The sequence below is a fragment of the Scyliorhinus canicula genome, chromosome 11, assembly GCF_902713615.1.
Source record: "Scyliorhinus canicula chromosome 11, sScyCan1.1, whole genome shotgun sequence".
Lineage (NCBI taxonomy): Eukaryota > Metazoa > Chordata > Chondrichthyes > Carcharhiniformes > Scyliorhinidae > Scyliorhinus > Scyliorhinus canicula.
Genome location: NC_052156.1, coordinates 144,074,350 through 144,090,978, shown reverse-complemented (window position 1 = coordinate 144,090,978; position 16,629 = coordinate 144,074,350). Strand labels below are relative to the sequence as shown.

General features: G+C 44.6%; 1 protein-coding gene across 7 annotated transcripts in view; it reads left to right on the top strand.

Moving 5' to 3' along the window:
- The window catches only part of LOC119973455 (plexin-B2-like), a 290,890-nt gene that overhangs the window by 87,608 nt on the left and 186,653 nt on the right, over window positions 1-16,629 (top strand). The gene's annotated exons all lie outside the window — the stretch shown is intronic.

Here is a 16,629-nt window from a genome sequence, read left to right as displayed (position 1 = left end):
TAACCACTAGGCCACCGTGCTGCCCCTTCTGAGTGCAGTGTTGTTAAACTGTTCCGACTGGCTGGAGGTTTCTCTGCTCTTTACTGATACAAGATCAATTTTTCCACAAGAGACTGCAGCGAAAGAGGTTGTCATGGAGTGGACGCTGTGTTTATGTTTTGACCGTGGATAGGAAAAGTATTTGGGAAGCAAACAACCTGCATATCATTTCAGCATGAAATATTTTCTGAATCGTACTAAAGAAATGTTAATTTTTTGTGTGCTTCCTTACACTTTGAGTATTCAAGTAGGATGCGCAAAAAAGGCACTGGTGCAGATGGATTTCAAAGTAACTAATGCTTTGCATATTCAACTTGTCGGGCTGATATTCTGTTATATGACTGTCTTTTCTTGCAGTGATTGATTCACTGTGGACACGATGTGGCTTTTGAATCTAAACGGCACATTAGCACAGTGGTTAATACTGTTGCTTCCCAGCGCCACGGTCCCAGGTTTGATTCCCGCTTGGATCACTGTCTGTGCGGAATCTGCACGTTCTCCCCGTGTCTGCGTGCGTTTCCTATAGGTGCTCCGGTTTCCTCCCACAAGTCCAGAAAGAAGTGTTGTTAGGTCATTTGGACATTCTGAATTCTCCCTCAGTCTACCCAAACAGGCGTCGGAATGTGGCAATTAGGGGCTTTTCACAGTAACTTCATTGCAATATTAATGTGAGCCTACCTGTGACAATAAAGATATTTATTTAAAAAATATTAAAAACTATAGGTGCTGAGGCCAGAATTTTATTTATGATTTGGTGGCAGACTTGCCTAAACCTCTAAAGTCGTCCCTGATCTTTTTGATTGGATCAGTTTTTCTCAGTGATACCAAAAATTTTCAGACCCTTTTCCTGAAGATCTCTGCCCTGTTCCTGTCAGTGCTACCTCACTGTGGAACTTGAACTTGGTTTGTCACCTCACGGTTCTTTATGTCCTAACATGACTCTGCACCCTGCCTGCACATTAAATACAAGACCACACCAGCTGAAGGAATATTCTTCCCAGCCTTACCATTTACCCACACCTCGTCTCTTATGTTTCAGGAGGTGAATTCTTGGTAATGGATCAACATTATTAAATAGCTGTAAGCCACACTGAAGCAACTTGCAGGAAGCTGTGTGATGAGAGTAAGCTGAACAAGTAGACTTGATTTTGCCTTTGAAAGTCCTGTCTGTTATCTTCAATGAAACTGACTTGATGTTTCCAGTCCCCAGCCGTTAACTGAATGTGGGTTGCTGTCAGCCTATGTTGAGATTGCTTTGTATTTTTGACAATATCGAGGTCAGCTGTATTCCCAAATAATAGCAATATGAATCTTTTTTATAGGTATATAATTTGTTGTGCAAATAAAAGGCCCACTGCAGAACAGTGAGCAATCCAAGTGCATGATTCAGACTTCAATCGTTAAGAGCAATGGCAAATATAGGCATAAGTAGGTGATGTGTTAGGCAGGCTGGTTCGATGTGGACTGTACTTGATGCAGGGAAGCTAGAAGCAAACGTCTAACACTGGAGAAAATCCAACACTATTTTATTCGACGATAGAACTGATGTACATGTTCAGCTGTGGGTCGACGCTGTACTGAACTGACTGGAGACCTTGTATTAGCCTGACCAGACTTACTAGCTACCGCATGGTGTTTGCACTTGCTAGCTCATGGACTCTGACTGTCTCAGTGGCTGGGTCCAGAGAGAGCGGGAAACATAGTGCCCTCTGGCTTTATAGTGGTAGTGTCCTGTCTGGTGATTGGCTGCACTGTGTTGTGTGCTCATTGGTCATCCTGTCTGTCAAATCGCTGTCTGCACCTCATTATATACATGAGTGGATATTATGACAGTAGGTTTATTAACTTCGGATAATAAATGCAGAGCTAAACAACGTTAACCAGGCGAAATCAAAATTAAAACAGAGAGCTGAAGATGGTTCATGTGGATAGGTTCGGCTAAAGTAGTTCATTTGAGCTGATTAGGGTGACAATTATTCTAGGGTGACACAATTATTCTAAGTACAAATAGAGATGGAACACTATGTTCTGAGCTGCTGTGCGCCTGGAGTAGGCATGCCCAGATTCATGATTACCTGATTAGAAAGGTAGTTCAGTTTGACGGTCCTCTTCAAAATGACGGGGAGGGGGTGAGGAAAAAGTAGCTTTGCAGAGATGCTTTAGGGGATTAACCAGACTGAAAAAGATGTGTGGCAGAATAGGCTGTTGCCTATGCAAGGCACCGACTTGCTGTAATTACACAGCCGTTTCACATTCCTGTGCTTTGTTCTTGGGGACAATTTTGTACAATGTGGATTAGAAGCAAGTAAATTCCTCAGTTGGAGGTTTTGTTTCCAAATAATTACATGTGATGATGAGGTCTTAAAATTCTGCAGAAATAATGACTGTAACTTGAGCATTGCTGCAAAGTAGTATGGATTTGGTTTTCAATGGGAGCCACTGGAAGGGGCAGTCGAGCAGCATCTGGGTGTATAACTCCACTGTGGTGTCACATCTGGTTTATAAAATATTCAGTGGATCATTATGTCAGTTGAAACTTTCAAAACTTGTATTTAAAAAGTGTGGAGAGTTTGATTCAGTACGCTTCATTGATCTTTAAATGCCAGAAGCATCGTTTTACATAGCATTCTCTCTCTCTCTCGGATTTGGCAGTCCCGATTGCTGTATAAATAAGGTGCTGCGGTTACAAATTGATACTGTGTTTACTGATCTGAGATCAATAACTGCAGCATAACAGCACTGAGTGAAATCTAATTCCTAACACTCCCAATAACCTGACATGTCAAATGAAAGCAGCAGCTAACCAGCCTTCTAACAAAATCCTTGACGTCCTTGACCATGGTGAAATACTCAGAAGAGCAAGCTGAATTTTATTGGAAAACTGGCTTGATAATATGAAGCAGCCTACATTGGAATGTAGGAATTCTTGAGTAAAGCCATATGTTCTTTTTTCTACAAGTATCAGATTCTTTGCAAGTTTGACAAAGTTAATTCAGTTGGGAAGAGAACGGAAAAAGCCTTGTGGGCGTTTTTAAAAAAAATTACTTTATCAGAGTTACAAGGCCAGAGCTCAGTGTGGACAGGGGCAAACCCCTAATCCTGCCTGCTCCAAAAACCAATTCAAATTGAATCCAATTCATGGTCCCCACAAGAGAGACATACCAGATCCAGGCATTACACCTGACCTCATGCTCATCTTAGCCTAAAGGCCGAGCAGCGATTTGTTGGTGTTTTCTATCCAAATGTCACAACTGAGTTAAAGGTATCTGCAGACCGGTTTCTACATACGTGCAAACGATTTTGACACAATGTGGCACAAAAGTTTGTTTAGAGGTTGGTGGGTGGGGGTGAATTCTAGAGTAATACCGGGGTATGATGGAAAGCTGTCCGATATTATTTTAGATGTCTTGTCCAGATGTCTTGTCCTACATTTGAGATGGTTTATTTAAAGAAAAATACAACTGACCGAGTTCCTACAGCATTGCAAGTGATGGGCAAGCGGATTAACTCTGGATTGGAGGGGAGGGACTCGAGCACAGTTGGATGGGTTGGGTGTTTGGAGGATTTGGAGGAGGGGTTGGAGAAATGGAAATTGTGCAGTGTGGGAGCTTCAGGGCTTTGTTGAGGCAGAGAGAAACCGTGGCTAAAATAAATGCAGGAAAGTATAATTAAAACATTTTTTTTGAGTGCCCAATTTTTTTTTTCAATTAAGGGTCAATTTAGCGTCTTTTTTTTACATCTTTGGGGTTGTCAGGGCAAAACCCACGCAAGCATAGGGAGAATGTGCAAACTCACATGGAACAGTGACCCGGAGCTGGGATTGAACCTGGGACCTAGGTGCCGTGAGGTAGCAATGCTAACCACTGCGCCACTGTGCTGCCTTGGAAAGTATAATTTTCTCATGTTTTCGTGAAGATTTTTGTGTTGGATTAAAAAAAAAAAATCCAACTCAAAACATTTCAGCCATGTATTGACCCATTCTGGGTTTACATAGAATTTACAGTGCAGATGGAGGCCATTCGGCCCATCGAGTCTGCACTGGCTCCTGGAAAGAGCACCCTACCCAAGGTTAACACCTCCACCCTAACCCCATAACCCAGTAACCCCACCCAAACTAAGGGCAATTTTGGACACTGGGCAATTTATCATGGCCAATCCACCTAACCTGCACATCTTTAGACTGGGAGGAAACTGGAGCACCCGGAGGAAACTCACGCACACACGGGGAGGATGTGCAGACTCCGCGCAGACAGTGACCCAAGCCGGAATCGAACCTGGGACCCTGGAACTGTGAAGCGATTGTGCTATCCACAATGCTACCGTGCTGCCCTGTTCTTGAGTTGTGACCCAGCAAATGCTGCTGTACGTCCAGATTGCAGCTATATTTGGAATTCAGCTATGCAAAGCAAGGGGAAAGTCCGGGCCTGGAAGAGGACGGTAGACCAAGTAGAATTTAAAGCTGATATGGAATGAAGTAGCAGATCAGCCCAGGAGCGAAAGTAATTGGGTGAAGTTGCCTATTTTATTCATTGCAAAAGTTGGGAATTTTGTTGGGAAGTGTGTGTGTGGCTGGCAAAAACGAACGTCTGTCTGTATAATCAAATTTGTACAGAGCAAGCACTGGGCTTTTTACAGTATAATTCTTCAAAACAACTTGGGACTGGAACAAATCAAAATTAGATTTTATTGCAAAGCAAACCCGAACAGGCAAATCATTTAATTCTGTGGCTATAGTTTTAAAGCACACTGCTGAGATTCTACTGCTAAATGCAATGGTCTGAAAACATGCACTAAGAGGTTCAAAAATAGCTTCTTGCCCACTGTTACCAGATTCCTGAGTGATCCACTTATGGACTGAACTGATCTCTCCACACATCTTCTCTACTGATTAGTACTGCACTCCGTATGCTTCACCCGATGTCTGTGATAAGTATTTACATTGTGTATTTATTGTATATCCTATGTTTCTTCATGTATGGAATGATCTGTCTGGACTGCATGCAGAACAATACTTTTCACTGTACCTCAGTACACGTGACAATAAATCAAATCAAATAAAGTATGAAACTGAGAAGTCCTGTTTAAATCACCGGCTTTTTGTTGCTTTTTAAAATGAAAATATACTTTGAATTACTTTAGTGTATAGTTTTTCATGCTGTTGCTGTGTCTCTTCCTCTTTTATACAGTTTACATAATGATGTGCTGCTAAGTGAGGTAATAGGAATTTTTGCTCTTTTTTTTTCTGTCCACTGCATTTCCTCATTTAAAAAAAATAAATAAATGTTTTTATTCTCCATTTTCACATACACACACACGCGCCCACACACACACACACACACACACACACACACACACACACACACACACTCAATGCCATCCAACCTCTGAAAGAGTACCATGCATGATACCTAACAGTTGTAAACACGCAACCCCCTCTCTCTCTCCAACCCCTCCCGTCCACTACCTCTTGTAAAACTCCTCCCCCTCAACCTCTGTTCCTTCCTCGCAACTTTCCACCCCGGCTAGACCACTCGGACCCTGTTCTGCCAGGCTCCGATGGCCGTAGCCCCTCCCCACCCACCTCACTCCCGTTCACTGGCCGGCTTAAACCAGCCAGCGTGGAGGTCCCAGCCCAGAAATCCCCTTTTAACATACACACCCCGCATATCCACCTACACCCAAAAGAGCCCTCACTTCGAGTGAAGGTCCCATCACTTCCCTTGTCCAAAAATATACAACATTGTGTCCTTTAGCCCATGCACCCGGATGCAGTGAAACAAAAAAGAAGAAAATACAGTCATGAGGTTACATCGCCACATGGCTATTTCTCAATTTCTCAGTTCTGCCACAGTCCTTCTGCCGTCGCAAACTCCTCCGCTGCTTCCGCCGTTCCCAAATAAAAGTCCTTGAGCTTGTAAGTCACCCTCAGCTTCGCTGTATATACAATGCAGCACTACACTTTGCTAATGTACAGTTCCCTCTTCACCCGGTTGAAAGCAGCCCGCCTCCTCGCCAGCTCCACCGTAAAGTCCTGGTATACACGGATACCAGCTCCAGCCCACTGCACCACCAGCTTCTGCTTGGCCCAGCACAGGACCTTCTCCTTCACACTGTACCTAGGGAAGCACAGAGTCACTACCCTTGGCTCACTTGCCTTTGATACAGGCCTCCACGACCGATGAGCCCGATCCAGTTCATATCGGGAGGGATTCTCCCCCTCCCCCAATAGTTTCGCCAGCATCGCGGCAAAATACTCAGTCGGCCTCGGCCCTTCAACTCCTTCGGGCAGCCCCACAATCCTCAAATTCTGTCGCCTGGATCTGTTTTCCAGGTGTTCCTTTTTTCCTCGCAGATCCTTGTTAATCTCCAATCACCTTCCGCATCTCCTTCCCCATCGAGGTAAGTTGATGACCATGCTGCAATAATGTCTCCTCCACTTCCTTCAGCGCCTCCCCTTGCTAGCGCACCTCCGCCACTGCGCTCGCCACCGCCGTGGAAATCGCCTCCTCCACCAGCACACTCAAAACCTCCCTCATCTCCTTCCTCATTGTCTCCATGTATTTTGTAAACTGCCTTTCGAATTCCGCAGCCATCACCGTAGTTATTTCTTCAGCCGTAAGCAATGTGGCCTCCCCGGTGCTCCAGCCTCCATTTTCCTTGGTGACCCCGCAGTGACCTTTTCACTCCCCGACGGACCTTCAGCTGTTTTTTTTTTACGGACGTTTTTTTGCTCACCCTCGACACCCTCGACAGCAGGGGGGCCTCACGGTAGCATGGGGGGCCTCACGGTAGCATGGTGGTTAGCATCAATGCTTCACAGCTCCAGGGTCCCAGGTTCGATTCCCGGCTGGGTCACTGTCTGTGTGGAGTCTGCACGTCCTCCCCGTGTGTGCGTGGGTTTCCTCCGGGTGCTCCGGTTTCCTCCCACAGTCCAAAGATGTGCAGGTTAGGTGGATTGGCCATGCTAAATTGCCCGTAGTGTAAGGTTAATGGGGGGATTGTTGGGTTACGGGTATACGGGTTACGTGGGTTTAAGTAGGGTGATCATTGCTCGGCACAACATCGAGGGCCGAAGGGCCTGTTCTGTGCTGTACTGTTCTATGTTCTATGTTCTATTTTCCTTCACTGTGCCTCCTCTGTGCCGTCTCCCTGCTTTTGCCGCCTCCGTGGACCCTGGGACCGGGCTTAAAGCCCCGAAAATGCCGTTCCCGAACGGGAGCTGTCCATTGTGCGGCTGCCTCCCACCCGCCGTCACCAGAAGTCCTCCATTTTTGCTTTTCTTAACCCCTTGGTGAATAGGCACGTGCGAGTACGCGTATATTGATGTTACACTTGACAGCATCTTCAAAGACTAATTGTGCATATAGATTGTTTTGGATTGTTTTTGTTTTGTGCGTTAGATCACCGTTTATTTGTAGGATTGCTTAAGAAAGTGGTCAGACACATGTTTAAAATGCTTGCTGATGGAAATCTAATTGGTGAAAAGAACAGCATTTTTGGCTATAGCCAGCCACTTGCATTTCACAGAACTGTACTGAGGGAGATAACCATCAAAAAGGAACTCGATTCTAATTTTCAAAATGTAATTACCTTATGTTCCAGTTGATGCATGTGGAAGTCAAGTGTTGCATTTCTCTTTGTATCATTAAATATGTTTGTCATAGCAATCATTCCAGAATGGAATATTTTCTGTGGACCATATATGTTATATGATGGCATTTAGCTAATTTTGATTGGATGAATACCCCAAAATGAGAAAAGGAAACTTTTGGCCACATTGCCAGTGTAGCAATCAATAATGTAGAGACGCCGGCGCGCGATTCTCCGAGGTGCGGAGAATCGGTGCCATTTGCGGCAGTGCGTTTGGCACGGCGCCGGTCGCAGGCCGCTGTCCGAGTCCCAGCCGCCGATTCTCCGGCCCGGATGGGCCAAGTGGCAGCGTGGAAAAAGCAGCGTCCTGCCGGTGTTGTCCACACCTTGTCGCTGCCAGCGGGAACTCTACGCGAAGGGTCGGGGGGGGGGGGGGGGGGGGGGGGAGGAGAGGGCGGCCTGTGGGGGGGGGGAGAGGAGAGGGCGGCCTGTGGGGGGGGGGGGGGAGAGAGGAGAGGGCGGCCTGTGGGGGGGGGGGGGGGGGAGGAGAGGGCGGCCTGTGGGGGGGGGGGGGCCCTCCAATGGAGTCTGGCCCGCGATCGCGGCCCACCAATCGCTGTGCCTGACAAACAGCTAATTGGGATCTTTGTCAACAATAAGGAGAAATGCATTTTTTAGTATTGAAAATTCATTACATATCTGTCATCACAGACAGAATTTGCTTTCTTACTACCTATGCGCAGTGTTTAGCTGTACCAGCCTCCCCGGACAGGCGCTGGAATGTGGCGACTAGGGGCTTTTCACAGTAACTTCATTGAAGCCTACTCGTGACAATAAGCGATTTTCATTTTTCATTTCATTTCTAACGTATGATGTGTGTGTATTTTTAAAATTACATTAAATAATCTCTATTGTCACAAGTAAACTTGCACTAACACTGCAATTAAGTTACTGTGAAAAACCCCATGTCACCACATTCTGGTGCCTGTTCGGGTACACAAAGGGAGAATTCAGAATTCTCAGCTGGTACACGGTGGTTTCAGTATAAAAAGAAATCCAGCAGCAGGCTTTTGTGAATTTGAAAATAATGGTTATTTATTATCCCGTTGCCCTGGAGATTTAAAAACCTAAATGTCTCGCTCACTGACTCTCGTACACTATTACTCACACAAAGTTTGGACAGATTAAAGAAATAACAAAATTACAACTTGGAATTATTTCAGTTAGTTTTGCAGCGGGCCTGTTGTTTCTTAGATGAGTTGCTGCTTTGGTCATGAAGGTCTTGAAAAGGAGTGGATTCTCAGTAAGCTTAAGGTTTCTTGTAGCTAAATTGCCAAGAGGTTGGTTCTCAGGTGAACTTCAAATTGGGAACAGGCTGAGGAGAGTCCTTTCCTCACATCTAAGGTATTGCTTTTTATTACCTTGGTTACTTAGTTGACTGCAGCTGGAACAAATCCTTTCTGATGGTTTTTCTGTCCCAGAACAGCTTTTGCTATTATCTTTAAAAGCAGGCAGCTAACCTGGGTGACTTACCAATGTTGCAAGTCCAAATTCCTTTTCCAACTAATAGCGTGCTCGGCTGATGAACATTTTTGTGTTGGGTTTGAGATGGCCAAGGACTTTTTGTTTGGATGAGGGGCCATCACAATACAATGAAAAATCCATGGCAGCTATTTCATTTTCGCCTGACACCTAATTAGTTTCAAAGTCTCTTTTGTACATGGTGAAAAATGGAGATGTTTTCTGAAAACCCCATAAATCTGTAGGTTTTGGTTCATCCTTAAACAATGAGAAAGGTGTGAATTTCACAAGTGGTTGTGTGCTTTGTTTATTCTGGTCCATTTTAAATCCGATATTGGCTGCTGACTCCACTGTCTACATTTCTACTTGGTAAACTACTGCCATGTTAATGTCTTCTGTGTTTAATTTTTAAAATATAGCTTTAAACTTTGTAATATCTTCAAGCCTGTACTAGGCATGACTGTAAAAGTGGGTATTTTTGTGTTGAATGAATACCATTGAATCTCTCCTTTGTTCCATTCAAATCATCTTGAACTAATCGATATAGATATATACAAAAGCAAACTTCTGCAGATGCTGAAAGACAGAAATACAAATCGAAAATGCTGGTAATGCTCAGCAGCTCTCTGGCAGCATTATTTGCATTGGGTGAAGGAAATTTATTGTTTCAGGCCTGTGACCTTTGTCCCATATGTACATACCTTAATTTGTCTCTTTTGAGAACAGAGGAGAATAGTTAAAAGTAGCTGCAACTCTTTCCATAGTGGATGATGCACTCTCATCAAAGGTCCTGGATTTGATTCCTCCTCCATCCAAATTCAGTTCATCTCAGCTGAAGCTGTAATTGAGATGCTAAATTTGGCTTTTTGGGCCCCGAGATCAGAGGAAGGAGATGAGGCGGGATGTGTCTGGAATTTGGATCTGCTTCAGAATTGGGTAGAACTGTCAAACATGGGCAGCATGGTGGCGCAGTGGGTTAACCCTGCAGCCTCACAGCGCCGAGGTCCCAGGTTCGATCCCGGCTCTGGGTCACTGTCCGTGTGGAGTTTGCACATTCTCCCTGTGTTTGCGTGGATTTCACCCCCACAACCCAAAGATGTGCAGGCTTGGTGGATTGGCCACGCTAAATTGCCCCTTAATTGGAAAAAGTTAATTGGGTAATCTAAAATTATAAAAAAAAAAGAACTGTCAAACATCAGTCTTAAATTATTTGAGGAAAGGTGCAGTGGCATTGGAGGCAGTTCAGAGGAGGTTCACTTGGTTGGTTGATTCCAGAGATGAGAGGTTTGTCGTATGAAGAGAAGATTGAACACTTTAGGCCGGTACGCTCTTGAGTTTAGAAGAATGAGGGCAGATCAAATTGAGGTATACAAGATGATAAAAGATATGGATAAAGTAGATGTGGAGCAGATGCTTCCTCTTTTTGGCCATTCTAGAACAAGAGGATAAGAGGTAGCAAATTTAAAATGGAGTTGAGGAGAAACTATTTCTCCCAAAGGGTTGCGAATCTGTAGAATTTGCTACCGCAGAGTGCAGTGGATGCTGGGACAGTGAGTAAATTTAAGGAGGAGTTAGACAGATTTTTAATTGGTAACCGGTTGAAGGGTTATGGAGAACTGGCAGGACGGTGGAGTTAAGGCTGGCATGAGATAAGCCATGATCAAATGGCAGAGCGGACTTAATAGGCCAAATGGCCTAATTCTGCTCCTATATCTTATGAACTTGTACATGTAGAATGGCAGGTGAAGCTTTTGTTGGCAATGCCTGTTAGAGGTAGAATAGTACAAACTATTGGTTAAAGTAGCCATACAACTAAATAGTCTAGTACTGTAGTTAACTAATGAGAGGAACTAATTGAGAGGAAAAAGGCTCTCAATGTCCACCCAATCTAATCCTCTGATCATCTTGTATGCCTCAATTAAGTCACCTCTTAACCTTCTTCTCTCTAACGAAAACAGCCTCAAGTCCCTCAGCCTTTCCTCATAAGATCTTCCCTCCACAGCAGGCAACATCCTTGTAAATCTCCTCTGTACCCTTTCCAATGCTTCCACATCCTTCCTATAATGTGGCGACCAGAACTGCACGCAATACTCCAAATGTGGCCGCACCAGAGTTTTGTACAACTGCAACATGACCTCATGGCTCCGAAACTCGATTCTTCTACCAATAAAAGCTAACACACCGTACGCCTTCTTAACAACCCTCTCAACCTGGGTGGTAACTTTTAGGGATCTATGGACATGGACACCGAGATCTCTCTGCTCGTCCACACTACCAAGAATCTTACCATTAGCCCAGTACTCTGTCTTCCTGTTATTCCTTCCAAAATGAATCACCTCACACTTTTCTGCATTAAACTCCATTTGTCACCTGTCAGCCCAGCTCTGCAGCTTATCTATGTCCCTCTGTAACTTGTAACATCCTTCTGCACTGTCCACAACTCCACCGACTTTAGTGTCATCTGCAAATTTACTCACCCATCCTTCTACGCCCTTCCTCAAGGTCATTTATAAAAATGACAAACAGCAGCGGCCCCAAAACAGATCCTTGTGGTACACCACTAGTAACTGGACACCAGTTAGAACATTTCCCATCAACCACCACCCTTTGTCTTCTATCAGCTAGCCAATTTCTGATCCAAACTGCTAAATCACCCTGAATCCCATGCCTCTATTTTCTGCAATAGCCTACCGTGGGGAACGTTATCAAACGCTTTACTGAAATCCATGTACACCACATCAACTGCTTTACCCTCATCCACCTGTTTGGTCACCTTCTCGAAGAACTCAATGAGGTTTGTGAGGCACGACATACCCTTCACAAAACCATGTTGACTATCTCTAATCAAATTATTCCTTTCCAGATGATTATACATCCTATCTCTTATAAACCTGTCCAAGACTTTTCCCACAACAGAAGTAAAGCTCACTGGTCTATAGTTACCGGGGTTATCTCTACTCCCCTTCTTGAACATGGGGTCAACATTTGCTATCCTCCAGTGGGGCTGGTTTAGCTAGGGGCTGGTTTAGCTCACTCAGCTAAATCGCTGGCTTTTAAAGCAGACCAAGCAGGCCAGCAGCACGGTTCAATTCCCGTACCAGCCTCCCCAGACAGGCGCCGGAATGTGGCGACTAGGGGCTTTTCACAGTAACTTCATTGAAGCCTACTCGTGACAATAAAGCGATTTTCATTTTCATTTTATTTCTTCTGGCACTATTCCTGTAGACAAAGATGACTTAAAGATCAAAGCCAAAGGCTCAGCAATCTCCTCCCTAACATCCCAGAGAATCCTAGGATAAATCCCATCCGGCCCAGGGGACTTACACCTCCTCCTTATGAACCTCAAGCCCTTCTAGCCTAGTAGCCTGTATCTCAGTATTTCTCCTCGACAACTTTGTCTTTTTCCTGTGTGAATACAGATGAAAAATACTCATTTAGCACCTCTCCTATCTCCTCAGACTCCACGCACAACTTCCCACTACTGTCCTTGACTGGCCCTACTCTTACCTTAGTCATTCTTTTATTCCTGACATATCTATAGAAAGCTTTAGGGTCATCCTTGATCCTACCTGCCAAAGACTTCTCATGTCCTCGCCTGCTCTTCGTATCTCTCTCTTTAGAACCTTCCTAGCTAACTTGTAACTCTCGAGCACCCTAACTGAACCTTCGCGTCTCATCTTTACATAATCCTCCTTCCCCCTCTTGACAAGTGTTTCAATTGCTTTAGTAACCCATGGTTCCCTCGCTCGACCACTTCCTCCCTGCCTAACAGGTACATACTTATCAAGGACACGCAGTAGCTGTTCCTTGAACATGCTTCACATTTCCAATGTGTCCACCCCTGCAGTTTTCCTCTCCAGCCGATGCATCCTAAGCCTTGCCTCATCGGATCATAATTGCCTTTCCTCCAGCTATAACTCTTCCCCTGCGGTATATACCTATCCCTTTCCATCGCTAAAGTAAACGTAATCGAATTGTGGTCACTATCACCAAAGTGCTCACCTGCCTCCAAATCTAACACCTGTCCATGTTCGTTACCCAGTACCAAATCTAATATGGCCTCTCCTCTTGTTGGCCTATCTACATACTGCATCAAGAAACCCTCCTGCAAACATTTGACAAAAACGGACCCATCTAAAGTACTCTAACTATAGTGTTTCCAGTCAATATTTTGAAAGTTAAAGTCCCCCATAACAACTACCCTGTTACTTTCGCTCCTATCCAGAATCATCTTTGCAATCCTTTCCTCTACATCTCTGGAACTTTTCGGAGGCCTATAGAAAGGGTGACCTCTCCTTTCGTGTTTCTTAACTCAGCCCATACTACCTCAGTATTCGAGTCCTCATCAAATGTCCTCTCAGCCACCGTAATACTGTCCTTGACTAACAATGCTACACCTCCCCCTCTCTTACCACCTTCCCTGAGCTTACTGAAATATCTAAACCCCGGCACCTGCAACAAATATTCCTCGCCCTGCTCTATCCATGTCTCCGAAATGGCCACAACATCGAAGTCCCAGGTACTAACCCATGCCGGAAGCTCACCCACCTTATTCCGGATGCTCCTGGCATTGAAGTAGACTTATCCACATTAAACTCCATCTGCCAAATTTTTGCTCATTTGCCTAGCCTATCTATATCTGTCTGTAAAATCTTTATCTCCTCTTCACTGCTTGCTTTCCTACCTATTTTAATATCATCCATAAATTTTGTTACGTTACACTCTGTTGCTGCTTGCAGACCATTTATATAGATTGTAAGCAGTTGAGATCCGAGGACTGAACTCTGCAACATCCCGTCTGTTACAGTTCGCCAGCCAGGGAAGGACCAATTTATCCTGATCCTCTGCTTTCTGTCAGTCAACCAATCCTTAGTCCAATCTAGTACTCTACCCCCAATGCCCTGTGATCAGTCTTTTATACGGCACCTTATCAAACACCGTCTGGAAGTCTAGATATACCACATCCACAGGTTCCCCATTATCCACCTTGCTGGTTACATCCTCAAATAACTCGAGCAAGTTTGTCGAGCATAACTTACCCTTCATAAAACCATGCTGACAATGGTGGGTTGAGCTTTGTCTTTCAAATGTTCAGTCATCTACTCCTTAATGATTGATTCCAGCAACTTTCCCACCACAAAGGTCAAGCTAACCAGTCTATAATTTCCTACTTTCTGCCTCTTTCCCCTTTTAAATAGGGGCCATCACATTAGCCTGTTTCCAATCCACCGGGACGTTTCCAGAATCCAGAGAATTTTGATATATCATAACTCCATTGCATCTCCTATCTCAACTGCCAGCTCCTTTAATACCCTAGGGTGCAGGGCAAGAGATCCCAGAGACTTATCTGCTTTTAATCCCATTAGTTTATTCAATATCTTCTCCATAGTGATGGTTATTGCACCAAGTTCCTCTGCATTAACTGGTTCAGTGCCTCCGCCATCACATTGTTCACCATATTACCATACCAGTATTGTCCTCTAAAGGGCCAACATTTACGTTAGCTATTCTCTTCATCTTTATATACTTGTACAAGTTTTTTGTTATCAGTGTTTATGGTTTCTGCTAGATTCCTTTTGTAGTTCACCCCCGAACAGGCGTCGGAATGTGGCGACTAGGGGCTTTTCACAGTAACTTCATTAAAGCCTACTTGTGACAATATGCTATTATTATTATTATTATCTTGGCTCTTTTGATTTTATTTTTAGTAGCCATTGCTGAATCCTAAAGTTCTTCCAATCCTTCAGCTTACCACTAGCCTTTGCAGTATGACATATCCTACATTTTGCCTTTACGTCCCCTTTGACTTCCTTGTTTCGCCATGGAAAGTTTTTCTCCCTTTTACAATTCTTTTCCTCTCAGGAATATACTTTAATTGAAAGGTATTTAATATCTTCCTGAACATCCACCATTGTTCCTCAACTATCCTACCCGTGATTATTTGTGCCCAGTCGACTTGAAACAGCTCTTTCCTCAGGCCTGTACATTACCTTTGCCCAACACTAAAACTCAAGTATGGTACTATCTTCTCTCACATAATCAGAATTTGAAATTCTAACATGCTGCGATCTATCAGCTCTGGCAACTCTGACATGCTGAAAGTTGCCATCAAAGGGCATGGCTCCAATCCCACCCCCACGATCGTTGACAGAGTCTCAAACACCGATGCTCAGAACTCAACCAGTTTCAGGCAGGACCAAAACATATGCATGTGATTCACCTCTTAGCACCTCTGGCATCTATTCTCTGCTTCCAGGAAGAACCCACTCATACGCGCTCTGGTCATATGAGCTCTGTGAGCCACTTTAAATTGAATCAGTCTCATCCTGGCACGGCATGGAAGGAGGTTGAGTTCGCCCAATACAATATTTTATTCAAGGGCCACTCCCAGTGCCACTCCTATCTCCTCCGATTCTCTTCTAACGAAGCCTCCCCCATCTCCAAGAACCACCCATATATGTCCGAGAGCTTCCCTTCCACCAGCGCATCGCATGATAATAATCTATATACCAACCTATGCCCCGGGAGTGGAGGGAACAAAGAAAACTCTTTGCAGACAAAGTTCAGCACCTGACTATACCAAAATTCACTCCCTCTCGAAAGCTGGTATTTCTCTTTCAACTCCTCCAACCCCGCAGGCCTACACTCCACAAACAAATCCCTTATCCTCTCGACCCCCTCCCTCTGGTTTAGCTCACAAGGCTAAATCGCTGGCTTATAAAGCAGACCAAGCAGGCCAGCAGCACGGTTCGATTCCCGTACCAGCCTCCCCGGACAGGCGCCGGAATGTGGCGACTAGGGGCTTTTCACAGTAACTTCATTGAAGTCTACTCGTGACAATAAGCGATTTTCATTTTCATTTTTCATTTCTTCCAGCTGCTGGAAGTTGCGTCTGTTTCAACTCTAATGTGCAGTCGGGAAAACTTTTGATATAATTATGAAGGTAAACCTTTCAAAGGCTGATCACATTGAAGAACTGGAGATTTCTGATCAGTCATTGCACTTGCAAAGTTCACAGCCAAGCCATAGCCGGACGCGGCACTAAAATGTGAAGTAATTGGCTATCCAAATCGATGGCACTTGATTAGTTGGGTGTTATATCAAGAAAGATCATACCTATACCATTATGAATAATCATACTGCAGATCTGCAATGAGACACTCAGCTTTGGAATCCCAGCTTGTGTACCTCGTTTTTTAAAAATGGGTTTCTGGTGTTGATCAGAATGAAGTCAGGAGAAGCTAAGGGGTGAATAATCGCGCCAGTGGAGAATTCGACCCCTAAGTTTTAATTCTGTGCATTGGAACATATCCAGTGCCTGCCATGGAATTCCCACAGTGCAGAGGGAGGTAATTTGTCCCATCGAGTCTCCACGGGCAGCACAGCGGTTAGCACAGTTGCTTCACAGCTCCAGAGTTCCAGGATTGATTCCCGCCCTCGGGTGACTGTGTGAAGTCTGCACGTTCTCCCCATGTCTGC